General features: G+C 41.7%; 1 long non-coding RNA gene across 1 annotated transcript; it reads right to left on the reverse strand.

The window, feature by feature from the left end:
- Positions 1-328: 328 nt before the first annotated feature.
- LOC119566542 lies at positions 329-9214 on the reverse strand. Its single transcript, XR_005225724.2, has 2 exons — positions 7814-9214; positions 329-1255 (listed from the first exon to the last, which is right to left on the reverse strand). It is a non-coding gene; the product is annotated as an uncharacterized LOC119566542 (long non-coding RNA).
- Positions 9215-9985: the final 771 nt, after the last annotated feature.

The following is a 9985-nucleotide window of genomic DNA, read 5'->3' on the forward strand; positions in this document are numbered from 1 at the left end:
CACACCCATCATGGTGGTATCTGACTGCATCAGACAGTAATGCTCTGGGTGTACCAGGCAGAGTGGTCCTGTCACACCTTTGAAAAGTGGTGCATGCACTTCCTTCTTTGCTGGCCCCCTTCTGTTGACTTGATAGAGTTGGAGGATTGGACTCTTAACTTGCAAACCATTTAAAGTTCAACCACCATTAACCTGTGGATTTATTTCTGTCCATCACTAGACACTACGGATTCTTTTCAATAAGAGGTACTGATTACCAGTGCATCAGTTTACACTATGAAGACTGCTTCAGAGATTCAGAAGAACTAAGAAACTAACTGAAACTGTATAGGGTATAAGTCAGCACAGAATTTATTCATTAACCATTTAAAAAAAAAAACCTGAATGCTTCAGTTCTGAGAAAAGCAACAATAACTGCAAAATCCACATTTCAGTCACACCCATGATTTTCTGCTCTTCTAAGCAATGAGAAACAAACTGGCAAAAGGCTGACATTGAAGGGGATTGGAAGGCAGATTTAACATCTAAAATTTGTAAATATTCAGGAGAGGAAATCTAATCACATTTAATTCTGGGTTCATCTTGTTTGCTGCATCCGCTAAATTGAATTTCCAAATAAAATTACCAATATGCTTATGTGAGATCTTTTAAATACATCATTAGGTAAGGAACTTGGCAGGGTTTCAACTAAAATAAACAATATGCAGTGAATTGTGTTCATTTTAATAGCTTGAACATATCCATAGATGATGATAGGGAAAGCAAAGTCCAGATGTACAGGCCCTCAGCAATTCTCTTTAAAAACAAGGCATAATTAAGGTTTACTCACACTGTCCAAAAAAAGGGTAAGAGTGAACTAAGAACCAGGATTTTGTTCAAGGCCTCAGAGTAATTATATATTTTACATCTCTTTCAACGCAATGCTTTGCTTAAGCATGGGAATGCTCTAGCAGACTTGTAACAACATTTCCATACTGTACATTTATTGCAGCTACTCATTAAGTCAAATTGCTAGCACATGAAGTCATGTGGAAAAAGAAGTATTTAAGACATAACATTTGCAGGATGCAAACATGAGAAGTGAAGATTTTTTCATCAACTTTTGGTTCCCAGTCAAAGCAAAATTCCAGGGAACACGCAAAAGGGAGCGAGAGGGGGAAGATTAATATTAATTTGAAAATGATTTTGAATTCAATTTCTCAGCAAATTGCAGTTCTCCACTATGCCATTGTTCATCCAGGGACAGATACAGTTGCTTCAAAGCACATGAAATGAAAATGATAAAGGCCCATTAGTAACCAAAGCTGTGTTTTTTTTTAAAAAAGAAACAAATACGACTACAATCAATCTTTTACACTCACTGTAAAACTATAATTTGTTACCTCAGTAATGATATTTTTAGAGATTCAATATCATAATTTGACATAGTTTGCTACAAACTTATATTTTATAAGTATTTACAGATAATTTATTTTATCTGATGTGTAAAGAAAAAAAAAAACCTTACTAATGCTTTTTCCCTTCTAAGCTAGGCTTGCTTTTACAACAGCAAACAATTAAACTTTCTGCACCGTTAGACCTTTTTTACAGCAGCATATGTCCACTGATACCAATGGAGTTACACATATAACCAGAGAAACACCATGGCGAATCAGACCCTTTATCTGGAAAAAGTCACATGCAAGAAATATCACAAAAATAATTTACAGCCTGTAGAGAAAAAGTCAGATAAAGGGCTATTAAAATTACTGGTGCCTTAAATGACAAAAATAATAGAACCATCCAAACACACACACACACACATTATATATATACACACCCATATTGAGTAACTGTTTTGGCATAAGTTGGTTCCTTTATTACTTTAATTAATTTTGGAAGAGAAGTTAGATGACTGGGGAAATATTAGGAGACAGAATACAGAAGAGAAGAAAATGAAAGAAATGATCAGGGTGGAGAAGTTTGGGGAGTATCTGGAGATTGCTAAGGTGACCATGAGATCCTTGTTAATAGAACCGGTCCCTGGGCCCTGTAAAGGAGAATCTCAGCTTTTTGGGTTATTTTTAAATAAAGTACCTCTCCAGACCATTTTCTTGAGGAGATGGCAATCAGTTTACATGTTCAAGGCTAAGACTGAAAGGAATATGCAGCTGAGCTCCACTTCTGTTCTGCAGCAGGAAGCAGGGAGGCCCTTACATTTCCTACCTGCCTCTGTACAAACATACCCACACAATCGCTAAGTAAAATGAATCAGTAAAATTTTGGGTGTATCTCAAAGTATCATGGTGTTTGCGATCCCTGAATCCTTAGGCTGGGTCTATTCATGGTTGTGTGATCATGACAGTTTGGAATCTCTTACATTCAGGATGGAGATGGCAAAAACTGTTTGGCAACCTACTCCAAAATGACTATGGCCAGCTCTGCCTATTAAAAATGTTAATCCTCTCTGCTTGCATCTTTCACCAGTGCCTCCCGGTGTGCCTGGGGAAGCAACCAAGTAGTTCCAGAAGCCCCCCATCCCTCTCCAGTACTATCTGAGGAAAGAAGGGGCCAAGCTACTGCTGAGAAAAACAGGTGGACCTTGCAGCATGTCCTGAAGGTCAACAGATTCAAGACATTTTGGACCATCTTTGTTATTCACGGACTGCAATCCCAATGAATGCCCCATCAGCCCATTCGCAATCCAAAATACCTGCACAAAATCCGTTTGCCTGCCTTCCTCCCCTGCCCCCTTTAATTTATATGCTTTTCTTTCCAAGGACTTTTTTCATGTGAGCACCAAATTTCCTTATGCTGTTTTGAGCCTGTCTCTTTTCCTATCCACAACTTTCATGGCATCTCAGTGTGGTTTCTCTGTGCTAGGGCATATAAAAGCTTGAGATGTCTATTAGTCACATCTTCATTTTTGATTTCTTTTATTCCCCACTTCCAGACAGATAAGCATGATGCAGCCCGGCTGTCTTTCGGCCAGTGCCTCTCTTCCCAGCCTCAGCTTGGAATTTGAAGAAACGGTACTAGGAGGGCGCTTGAGACACAGTTGCCTCACCAACGACCAGCTAGTGGAGATCTACCTCACCACTCCGGGGTGATGTGCTCCATCTTTCCTTTCCAGAGCAATTGAGAGAGACCTTAAACAGTCAGGGGATACTTGTGTACTTCAGGAACCAAACAAAATCCCTTCCTCAACTGACTACATAAGCCCATCGCCAGAGGTGACCTGCTTCACAACCAAGCAAGCAGCCAGCCAGAAACCTGCCTACCAACACCACTGCTGCTGCTGTGAGGAACACCTGACACCTAGAACAGCCTTAATGAGATAATGAAAAGAGGGGAAATAGGTGGGTGAAGAGGTAACGGCGAGGTGTGGGAGTGGTGGCTGAATTGATGGAGTTGGGGGGATGGAGGGAGGGAAGGAAGAGTATGGAAACAACAGATTTTTTGCAGAGGACAGAGAAGCGTGGAACTGATGGAGTTAAAATGTTGGCAGCATAACACTAGTGGGGAACAACAGCTATTGCAGCACCGAAAGGAACAACCATCACCCATATGACTGGCACCTGAGGAGGGTGTTCAAATGTCTCCCTGTTCATCACATAGCAATCTGACTAAAACAGAGACCTGAAAGAAAGAGCTCTCACGCTTCCTAATGGATATTATTTAGTGTGTAGTACCACCACGGGGTGGGGGAGGGGAGGAGGGAAAGGCAACAGCAGCTGCAGTAGCATCTGAAGTAACAGTAAAGTGGGAGGGTGAACCACAGACCCTGGGATGATGAGTGCCCCTCTCCTGTATTTTATGAAGTCCCTTCTGAAGGGGCAAAGAAGAGACTGCACACAGAGAAGAAACCATCGTACTATGAGGACAGAAGTTAACAAGAAAAAAGCAGCCATTGGCCTAAGAGTCAGGACAGGATCTAGTGCATTGAATCAGTGACAACAGCTGGAAAACTACGTACAGTACAACAAAGAAGAAATAGCAATGTACAGTAAAATAAGGTTGTTCTCTACATCCATCTGAACCAAATGGAAGCAAAATAAACTGGCATCTGACATTTTAGGCAGCTCAGAGCTTTCAGATGGAGGTGGGAGGAGACACAAAATTAATCTACATTTTCAGAAAGTCCCATAATGCAGGGAAAGACAGAGTGATATTCTGCTTTCATTTAATTTTAATATGCGACTCCCCACTCCTCCCTCATCACTCAGAGCTCTACAGTCACTTCAGTAAAGTCACACACACTAAAAGATTTATGACTCAAAAAAGTTAAAATATTATTTTCCACACACATGCAGTTCCCCTCATCTTGAAAATCAAATGTCTATTTTTATTTAATTCAGCAGCTTATCACAACAGTGTGGGAATCAATGCGGCCTAGTGGACTGGGACTCAGGAGACCTGAGTTATAGTCCCAGCTGTGTCCCTGGCAGTTGGGTGACCATAAGCAAGTCACGTCACTGCCCTGTGGCTCAGTTTCCCCACCTGTAAAATGGGGATAATGACACTGACCTCCTTTGTAAATCAGTAGAGAACTACTGATAAAAAGCTCTATATAAAAGCTAGATATTATCATGGCTAATTATTTTTCAGGAGTAAATACTCCATGTTAGACAGCATTGCTACAAAGCAGCTATGTATCTATTATCCCTGTAATTCACAAGCACTGTGGATTTCAAATAAAAATTATTCTACAGTACTTTTTACTAGCTATTGAAGTGCATTAGTGTTCCTGCATCTTTGAACTATGTATAAGATTACAGCTATTCCTGTGAATTACTGGACGTCTTTATCTAAAGTGAGTTTTGATAACCTTTGAATTTTTTTAGCTTTAGGATTTAGTGATGGCCCAGAATAGCTCTTTCAGTGTCTCTGTCCCACCTCATTATTTGTGGGAAAGGACAATACATGTGTCCCACTTTCTGATCTGAGCAGCTTCATAAATCAGATCCCATATTAGATGGTGATGGTAAGCCAAATGGCAGCTGTTGTTGGAGGAGCTCAATAAGAATGAAAGCCTGTGATCTTTCCTGTCACTTAACAAGCCTAATTTTTATGGCTGTCATCATACTTGGAATGTCCGAGAGGAGATGCTATGAGACACTAAGAAATGAGGATCACAACAGGGAGAGGGAGCACAAGTGACTTTGTGAGCTTTTCTTGCTCCTGCAAAGACACTCTCTCTCTCTTCCCCGCCACCCCCCCCCCACCTCCCAAGGAAATTAGGTCTAGTGTTCTAATATGACATTTATGAAGAGCAAATTGATTTCCAAGTGCTTCATGATTAAACCACTCTAGGCTTGATCCTATAAGATGATGAATGCCCTCAATGTCTATGGACTTCACTGTGAATTGAAGTCACTCAGTGCCTCTGAGGAGTAAGTTTCTCATCAGGCAAACACCATAGAGTTATGTATAAACTCTCACTCTTCAGGAAAAAAGCCACCCATAGTGCCTATGGCTAGGAAGAAACATCTGCTATAAGCAAGAAGTTCCATAAATACCCACTGTGACCCTGGCAGACCAGGTGCCAGTTCATGCCAAGGCCCAGGGACTCACTGAACACTGACAAGTGCACAGCTGGAAACCAGTCTGTCGTGCCTGTGTGTTGATACAGTTAAAATAGACATTGCTATAAGAATATATTTAGACTTTATGGAATGCTTTTAGGATGCTACGTGTATTAGTCTTACTTATAATATCTGTATCGCATGGTATAAAGTTAGATTGAGTGTTTGCATTGTAAACTGCTGTGATTGTATAACTCACCAAACACGAAAAGAAACATTAGTTAAGGTAAAGTGCTCGTCCTGCACACAAGATGGCCCATTGAAGGTAAATGAGACGTTGTGTAGCATCAAAAGGACAGAGATCTTATTGACTGTGTTCCTCACTCCCCCCAGGAAGGGGAGGCCTTCCCAGGAACTTATCACTTCATCTTGGATTCTGGGGTGAAGGGGATAAAAATACCTGACCAGAAGGAATTGAGATCTCTTCATGCTGTCTGGATTCTGAGGGGCAAAGATTCCTAAACATAAGCAAGAGATCCCCATGCTGCTTGGCATGGCTCAGCCCTAAAGGGCACATAAAGCTGCTTTTATTAGAAGCTAATGTTACCTTTCGTAAATCTAAGCCTGTAACTTGTGCATATGTGTGTGTTTCCTGTTTTAATAACTCATTTATTTTCTTAGTAATTAAATCTTTAATTAGATTATTACAGGATTGGCTACAGGTGTTGTCTTGGTTTGAGATTAGAGTACAAATGACCAGGGTAAGTGACTGGTCCTTTGGGACAGGGAGTAACCTGAGTATTGTTGTGATTTTTAGTGTAAAGTGACCATCTATCACGTAGTCCAGCTTGCTTGGGCAGCAAAGATAGACTGGATTGCCCAAGGGAACTGTCTGTGACCCCATGGTAAGACTGTTGCAATACTTTAGGAGTTCACAGTTGTTACTGGTTTGATGAAATCGAATTATAAAACATACAACCAGTCTGGGGTTTCTGCCTTGCTTTTTGACAGTCTGCCCTGAAGGTCCTGAGCCACTCCAGACAGCATGAAACCCACTACAGTGTTTATTGTACTTTCCTCTGAAGTAACTGTTATTGGCTGCTATCTGAGACAGGATACCAGGACTAGGTGGACCAATAGCCTGATATAGTATGGAAATTCCTATGTACTATAAGGGGAATAGATAAATAATATATTTAAACAACACAATTAAAATGTAGCAACTAGAATGTGTTCAACTAAAAGCAATATTAAGAAAAGTTGTCTGAATTTTACTTTTTAACAGATTTAGTGTCAAATCATGGAGAGTTTACTCAGTTCTTAGGCAAAACTCTCACTGACTGTAACAAGAGTTTTGGACTAAATAAGGACAAAGGATCTCTGTAAGGGAATCTGACCTGAATTTGAAGAGTAGAAACTAGGCTTACACACAGAAGGGATAGATTTGCAAAATGTTCATTAGCTGAACAAAAGCTGCACTTGGAAACAGAGAACTGCCAGTCTTATGCTGAAGAACTTCAGAATCCTCACAAATGTAGAGAGGCAAGAGGGAATAAAGCAGCACAAAACCCCATGGAGGGTGTAAAAGTAACTTGGACCCAAGGATAAATAATTTATTAATAGTCCTAAGTAGTCACTGAGGAACTGGAGACATGTTGAATCTCACTCAGCATCCCCAGGAAAACAGAGTGTGCTGGAGGGCAAAGGATAGGGCTATATGACTGACCAATGCACAAGAGCCCAGGAGAAAGTCATACTTAGCATCTCATTTAGGAGTTTCATAAGGTGGTGCATGCTCATTTTTAGTACACTCCTCTTTTGGAGACACTCTGTATGACTGTCTCCTGCACTCTAGGATTGAGGTTAGCCATACGCCCCTGGTCTTTCACTGTGCAGTATTCCCAGAGACCCAAAGAAGACAGTCATATGATCTAAGCTACTATACTGTAAATGATACTTTATAGGAAGGTACCACAAGAAGCAAAATATTTAAAAATAAATAAATCAAGAGCTAATGTAAAACTTGAAATAAGAATGAAGCTTGCTTGTAATTAATGAAAAGATAAGGGTCCTGGAACTGGCCAATAATTATATTCTCTGTTATTGATTACTGGCTGAGAAATTATAAGAATGATAATGAGCATCAGATTAACTTTTGCCTTCGGGGTGAGACTGAAGAACTGCTCTCTCCTCCAATTACAAAATTAGTGTGAAAAATAACTTTTACAGAGAAGCGGGGAACAATTCTCTCTCTAGTTTTAGCTAGTGAGCACAATAAACAAAATAAAAACAAAAACCAGGCCCCATACCTCTTTGCATTACATCATTTGAGTACCAGATGTGGTTTAGTCTCTACTGGTGTGGTAGAAATGGAGACTGCAGAGGCACATTCCTCCAACTAGAATATCATAATCTGAAAAGCAGAACACAAAATATTGCAATCACCCTATCTCATCCCATCTCTTGACCTTCTTGCAATAGAAGAAGTCTTGCAATAGAATTCTGATGGTATATGAAGTCGACCTATTTCTTTGACTCCAAAGTAACCTGGTTCCAAGGTCGTGGTGTGGTGCTGGTGGTAGTGGTGGGCTGATCTCCTGGTTGGGGAGGAAAGTGAACGCTTTATTCTTTTAGAGTTATCAGGTGCCTCTTGATATATTTGCTCTCAAATGGCTCCTCTCCTTTCTCTGTGAGAAATCCCAGCAAGTGCTCTTCCACACCCAAAGGCTTGTAGGATGTCATGGATATGTATTCACTCCTCTGGGTGCAGTGAGAAGTTGTGTCACTGCCTGGCCTGTAATCTTGCATGCCTTAAATGCTCTGCTGCTATGGCTCACAGCCTGGGCACCAACACTCAGCAGCCAAGCATACAGTTCCTGGAGTATCTGTGTGCTGTGCAGCCTGGATTCAGCACTCTGTCCCCAGCAGCCTGCCTACTACACCACAACCCCTCCTTGGTCTCCACAAGCCTGGGTTACTACTTGCAGGGTGACTCGAACACACTCCCAACCCCAAATTTCCTCACAGGCATCTGCCATGAAGTGTCCAGCCCTCTACCAGAACATGAAGAGAAGTCAATAAGGTTTGTTGTGCCTTTGAAGAGATAAAAGCTCAGCTTATTACTTTAACTAGTGTTCATCACTTCAATTCAAACACAGCACTGGGTTGGTTTAGATTAAAAGTAAAACAAAATTTATTTATTCAAAAAGAGGTAGGTTAAAATTATTTCAAGTACAAACGATAAAGACAGCGAATGAAAGTAAAATATGCCTTCTAGTGGCTAAGGCTTAACAAGCTACTGTCTTTGTTCAATCTTTCTTCTTTATAGCCATGGCTGACCTTATTTCAGTCAAGAAGTTAGAAGGTCAAAGTATTGGCTTTCCTTGTCTTCCTAGGTGAAAGATCTCTGTCTAAGCAGGTTTTTCACCTATATTCAGTTCCCAGAGACTTTCTCAGCTTGCAAAAGCTCTGGCCCCTTTTGTCTGTTCAGTGATGGATGCCATGACGGCTTCTTCTCTCCCCTTATATCTTTCCAAACTGACTATTTTGTCCCCAGACTCAGATGACTTCATGCTGTTCTTCCCTGCCAGTGGGCGTCTGATCCCTCTGCTGATATGTACTGTGACAAAGTTCCTCCTCTACCTTGGTGGGTCTTGCGCTTATTGGCGGATTTGCTCACCTTGGAGCTTCACGGCAGCCCTCAGTTTGGCCATTTTTCTGAACCCACAGTCCAGGTCGACTCCTCCTGTGTCTGACCAGGAGTTGGGAGGATTTGGGGGGAACCCGGGCCTGCCCTCTACTCCAGGTTCCAGCCCAGGGCCCTGTGGAATGCAGCTGTCTAGAGTGCCTCCTGGAACAGCTGTGCGACAGCTACAACTCCCTGGGCTACTTCCCCATGGCCTCCTCCCAACACCTTCTTTATCTTCACCATAGGACCTTCCTCCTGGTGTCTGATAATGCTTGTACACCTCAGTCCTCCAACAGTCCGCGTTCTCACTCTCAGCTCCTAGTGCCTCTTGCTCCCAGCTCCTCACACGCACACCACAGACTGAAGTGAGCTCCTTTTTAAAACCCAGGTGCCCTGATTAGCCTGCCTTAATTGATTCTAGCAGCTTCTTGATTGGCTGCAGGTGTTCTAATCAGCCTGTCCTAATTGTGTCCAGAAGGTTCCTGATTGTTCTGGAACCTTCCCTGTTACTTTACCCAGGGAAAAGGGACCTACTTAGCCTGGGGCTAATATATCTGCCTTCTATTATTCTCCGGTAGGGCTTATTTATTTATTTATTTTATTTATTTATTTGGTGTCCAGGTCCTGTGGATCCCCCTCTTAGGCTGGGGGGAGGGAATCATTTAGCAGTGGGTGGGCTTTGCCCACCCACTTCCCAGATCCCAGTAGGGATTACTCTCCTGTAGCCATCTGGCCCGACCCTGTCACAGCATGTAAATGGGGTTTCCATTGTTTTAGGCCACACTTTGCTTAA

This window comes from Chelonia mydas, chromosome 5 (assembly GCF_015237465.2).
Source record: "Chelonia mydas isolate rCheMyd1 chromosome 5, rCheMyd1.pri.v2, whole genome shotgun sequence".
Taxonomy (NCBI): domain Eukaryota; kingdom Metazoa; phylum Chordata; order Testudines; family Cheloniidae; genus Chelonia; species Chelonia mydas.